The sequence below is a fragment of the Patiria miniata genome, unplaced genomic scaffold, assembly GCF_015706575.1.
Source record: "Patiria miniata isolate m_02_andy unplaced genomic scaffold, ASM1570657v1 HiC_scaffold_18, whole genome shotgun sequence".
NCBI lineage: Eukaryota > Metazoa > Echinodermata > Asteroidea > Valvatida > Asterinidae > Patiria > Patiria miniata.
The window spans coordinates 6,889,344-6,895,343 of NW_024037056.1; positions in this window are offsets into that span (position 1 = coordinate 6,889,344).

Genomic DNA, 6,000 nt, shown 5'->3' on the forward strand with positions numbered 1-6,000 from the left:
AACTACAGTGTATCTTTTGCTTAGAAAATATTGGTTAAAGTGGTCAGAAATTTCCTCAGATAGCACCACAGGGCATTTAGAATCCAACATTTTTCGGGGCCCTTAAGCGGGCCCCGAACCCCACGCCTATAGCTCAGAATTCTGGTACATGTAGCTGATTCAATGACTCCAACCTCGAAAACAATGTTCACAAAATTTTCTTATGCCTTTAGCTGAGAAAACCTCGAAAATTATGTTTAAATTATTATCTTTTGTGATAAGATAATTATTGGTTAAAGTGGTAAGAAATTGCCTCAGATCACACCACAGAGCATCGAAAATCCAATTTGTTTCGGGGCCCTTAAGCAGGCCCCGAACCCCACGCCAATAGCTCAGAATACCGATAGCTGATTCAATGTCTCCAACCTCGAAAACGATGTTCAAATAATTATCTTTTGCCAAGAAAATATTAGTTAAAGCATGGAGGAAAGTCGTAAGAAATTGCTTCAAATGACACCACAGAACATCTAGAATCCAATTTTTTCGGGGCCCTTAAGCGGGCCCCGAACCCCACGCCGTAAGGGCTTCGCGCTTCGCGCTTCGCGCTTGCATCAGTTATGATCAAGGTATGTCCCCCCCCCCCTCACCTTTGAGAAGCGATTGACGCCCCTGCTTGACGCCCCCCCCATGAAATGTTCCAGCCCCCCCAGCCCCCCCCCCCCACTGAAAAATTCCTGGCTACGCCACTGATGCACACACCGAAAGAACACTATACATAGATTGCATTTCAAGAGAGCACAATAAATTGTATGTGCACCATTTTCCGTTTAGACAAGATAATGCATAAACTAATTTGCAAATCCTCATGATAACGTGGGCTTTACAGTAGGCCTACACTTATTTTAAAATCTGTAGTGTGTGTAGTGAGGCCTAGGCTTGATAGATGTATAATTTGAACACTTATGCATGCCCTATCTAAAGCTGCTACAATGGAACATACAGCACAGACTAATTGTTTGTCAGGCTCGTTTTATTTCAAGTCGAACGACATTTAAAAGATAATTTTCCAATTTAACAAGGCCACGTTTTGAACAAAAAAATATTGCGGAACAAATAGAGATTGGTAAGTAGAGAAGGGTGGCCGACTTACTCGAATGTCATTGTACTGTTGCGTTTTGCTATAGGCAAAAGCCATCAGTGTAGGGCAAACATGATTAAGCTCCTATGTCAGTTGACGAAGATATCTCGGCACCAACTGTACTCCTCGGCTGTTTTGGGCTACAGCTATGAGTTATAAGATTTATTTGATATAATGTCATTAAGTACCTCCAGTCGAGTCTCGTTAATACAAACTCGTTCGGACCTAGCCAAATTGTTTGTTATATCAGAATTTTGTTTTAAGAGGAACATCAGTCCCATTCATTGTGCACATAAATGCACAGTCGGGACTAAGGCTTTATGTTTGTTATAACCAGAATTTTGTATTAACAGAGTTTGTACTAACGAGATTCGACTGTATATACATGTACATAGTTGCCGTTGTGCAATGGATGGATTTGACGTCACTGGTAATTGCTAAACGCCCCCCATAGGAACAGTCAAGGGCATTTCAGCAGAGTTTCTGTATGGGTAGGGGCATCGGTCTAAACTTGGGAGAGTAATGTCATTTGGTTGCCGTTATCAATCCACACACTTTGCAGAGACATTTCCGTCCTGTTCCGATCTCGCTGCCGTTCCAACAAACGCCGGTGCTTGTTGAGTCCGCGCTTAATCCAAAAATCGATCTTTTTACCAAAATAAGACAACATGTCCGCCAAGGTGATGAAACTGGCTCCCAGGAACAGACCGAGTTGGCCACCTATGTCACCTGGAAATTACAAAGACAGAAGCTTTAAAAGAGCTTTTCTCTCGACATTTCTCTGCTATCATCATGTTTTCTTGGTATTTTTTAAGTTCCCTTACAAGAAATCCAAAATGGACTCCGAGTTCTAAGGGGGCACTTTTACAACGCAACGAGTGGAAAACCATTCTCAACCCATCATGATCTGTTTGCCATTGGCCCATACACCAGTGCGCACGAGCCAAATTGTTCTATAAATACATTTTCTCCAATATTCGCCCTAAGCGGTGACCTTTCTTCTATAGGATTCATACCATTTTATTCTATCCGGATAAGCTCAAACTTCGTCAAACAAACGATCCAATTCTCTTACTGATCAAAGCCGATGCAGTGATGGCCTCCGACTGCTCGTACCTTTCGTAGTTGATGTCTTCGTAGAACACATCCAACAAAACCCCGTTTTTCCTAAACAGTAAACCCAGAAAGTTATAGAATGGGCTTATAACTGTGTACTTTACCAGGCTGCAATATGAATCCTTTCTGACTCCTCCCTAGCCTGTTTGATATAGCCTATTCCACCATTAAACGCACGTGTCCACTTGATGTTACTTTTATGCTCATTAATGCAACGACTATAACTTCAAAATTCAGGTCGGTTTTCTGATCTGATGGTTTCATCCTAAGTTATGATTACCGCCCCCCCCCCCCCACACACACACACATGTATACATTACTGATGTAACAAAAGCAGTCAAGTGGAAATAGATGATGCAGAGGAAAATACACAAAGAAAGCAGGCGGCTGAACAGAAAGGAGGGTAACAAAAAGGAGGGGGATTGGGGGAAGGGGATGGTTGACCACAAGAGGCGGGGAACACAAAGGACAAAGTCAATGATGGGGAGAGGGAGAGAAAGCTGGTTAATTGGTGAATGAGGCAGACTGGAGGGGGGGGGGCTTATCTGTGGTGAAAAGGAGAAGGCAAAGACAAAAAGTTATCAGTCATTTCCTTCTTGGATGTTCAGACCATGGGGTTGAATGGTCTGGAGACGTCTTATCCATAATTTCTCTCTACTCAGACGAACAATCTCTCTGTGGTTTCCTAGTGCCTCAATGCCCTGTAAAATCATGTCAGAAATTGAGCGATTAGGAAGATTGAAATGATGTCCTACGGGTGTATCCAGCTTATGGGTGTTGACTGTGGATCTGTGGCCGTAGAAACGTCTCTTGAGTGTAGTTCTCGTTTCACCTATATATTGAACACCACAAACTTTGCAAGATATTAAATAGATTAGATTAGTGGTGGTGCAGGTGACATGACCCCTTGTCCTATGGGTGGTACCACCGGTATGGCTGGTGAAGGAGTCCGATTCTCTGATGTGTTGTCTACAGACGATGCATTTGGAGGTGTTGGGACACCTGAAAGTTCCCTGTGGCAAAGGGGGGTTAACATTACCATTAAACGGGGGGGGGGGGGGGGGACTTCTGCCCGGACAATGAGATCCCTGAGACTGGGTGGCCGTCTGTAGGCAACTATGGGTTCTTCTTGTACAGCACGTTGAAGTCGATCTGATGTGTGAAGAATGTGATGGTTAGAACTGGTTATTGTACGAATGGGGGGAAGCGAGGGGTGGAAAGTGACAACAAAGGGAACTTTCTCCTTGGAGCTCTGTTGTTGCACAGGTCTTTTTGAAAGTACTGACTCCCTGGAGCGAGCCTTGACTTTCTGGATTGCTCGATGGACTGCCAGGGAGCTATGACCCCGGGAGACGAGGTGTTTCTTAAGTTCCTGTGAGTGGTGGATAAAATCGGAATCATTAGAACAGATTCGACGGAGTCTGAGGGCCTGACTGTAGGCTATACTGGTTTTGCAGTGTCGGGGAAGACAGCTGGTTGAGTGGAGATATTGGTGTTTATCTGTGGGTTTAACAAAGAGATCTGTGATCAAACCATCATCCGTCTTTAGAACCTTGACATCCAGAAAGTGGGTATCCTTGGTTGAGTATTCGGTTGTGAATTTGATGGTCCTATGGAAGGAATTGATGTGATTAATGAATGCTGTGAGGCTAGATTCATCACTGGTCCAGATGAAAAAGATGTCATCAATATAGCGCCACCAGACCCAGGGACGGCACGGGGCTGAAGCCAACATGCGCTGTTCAAGTTGGCTCATGAATAGGCAGGCCATTGATGGTGCCATCCGTGTACCCATAGCGGTGACATGTACCTGTAGGAAATTCTTACCCATGAACGAAAAATTGTTTTTAGTTAGAACATGGTTCACGAGGGATACTATATCAGAAATGGGCGGTGAGGTGTGACTGCTCTTAGCCAAAGCTGAAGAGCAGGCAGCAATCCCTTCATCTTGGGGAATGTTGGTGTACAAAGAGGACACATCAAAAGTACCGATGACAGCTGTGTTGGGGACCTGGTTCTGAATACCTGAGAATTTACGGAGGAAATCAGGAGTGTCATAAATATATGATGGAATCTGTGGCACTAGAGGCTTGAGAAAACTGTCAACAAAAAGAGATATATTCTCAGTGGGGGAACCATTCCAGATATGATGGGTCTCCCTGGGTTATCTGGTTTATGTACCTTGGGAAGAAGGTAAAATCTAGCTGTTCTACAATCGACTGGGGATAGAAACTTGTGAGCTTTCTTGGAGAGGTGGTCACGGTCATGCATTTCGTCCAGTGTCTGTTGAATCTCCTTTGAAAAGGTACCTGTTGGATCAGTGTCAAGGGGTTTATAGTTAGTTTGGTTGTTGAGTTGTCTCATGGCTTCATCGATGTATTGCTGACGGCCCATGACAACAACAGCAGAGCCCTTGTCAGCTGGTTTGATGATGTCCTTCCGTGCTCGTAGAGTCTTAAGGGCCTCACGTTCTTCTCTAGGGAGGTTGTCATGAGTCCTGTGGGTGAAATGATCGCTTGAAATAATTTGTGAACTAACAACCTGTATGTAAGTTTCAAGGGAAGGAACACGGTTCTTTGGTTTGAAATATTTTTCAATGAAACTTCCTGTAAAAATCTATATGTTAACGTTGAAAAAAAAACAAAAAAAACGCTGAATTTTGAAAAAGAAAATTGGTTGTAACGCTGACACGACGAAACATACCCTAACCACATCAACTTCAAATAAGTCTTTTTTCCATCTTATTTTTGCAGACAATCGGGACTTGTTCACCTGTTATGGGTCTCAGTGTTCAAGCGGTAGCTTCACATCTCTAAATTACCCAAATAACTACCCAGCTAGCTCCAACTCACTGTACCTCCTCTATGTTCCTGAAGCAAGTGGAATCGTCTTCTCATTTGACTCGATGTTCCATATTGAGATTCCTAAAGATGAACTGTGCATGGGTAGAGGTTTAATTCCACCAACCAGCGATTTTATTGGTATACATACCACTGTTGACGGCGTCTTCTTCTTCGCAGGCCTTAGCGCTCCTGATCCTGTGACAGTCACAAACACTGACACGATATGGATGTACTTTCTCTCTGACAAAAACATCAATTATATTGGTTTTGAGTGAGCTGGCAAATTTGTAAGATCACTTGTCGGTTGTTTTAAACACTGCAAATGAATGTGTTGTCTGATTTATTATTTTGCTGTTTTTGTCAAATTATTATTGTGTTGTTTTGTTAAAGTTTTGTTCATGTTTATAAACCGAATGTAAATATTTGTGCCATAAATACACATGCAGAAGGATGATGACATCTGGTTAATCCCGTGGGGCCTCATAGTTTGTAAAAAGAAGAATTCGTATTTTGACGTACCATTTCAACCTTCATTTTGCTTCGGCCTCATAGTATTCAGCAAAGCTCTAAAAAAGAAGAACCCAGGTGCTAACATACAAGGATTGTTTCCATCCGCATGTCCGTTTAAAACACCCGTCAATATTGTTCTGATTCCTTCTATCAGTTGACACGCAACCCCCAGTCATAACCGGATGTCCAGGTAATCTCGTCAGACAAACATTTACCGATGCTCCCTTCAGAGTGACCTGGCCAGCTATAACAGCAACAGATGCGTCGGCCTTCGCTGTCTCTGCATCCCACGCATCTGGAGATCTCTTTCCTATTGGCACAACACCTGTTAACTTCACATTTGTGGACACAGGCGGTCTATCCTCTATTTGCCAATTTTCTGTCATTGTTACCTTAGGTATGTGATTTTGTTGA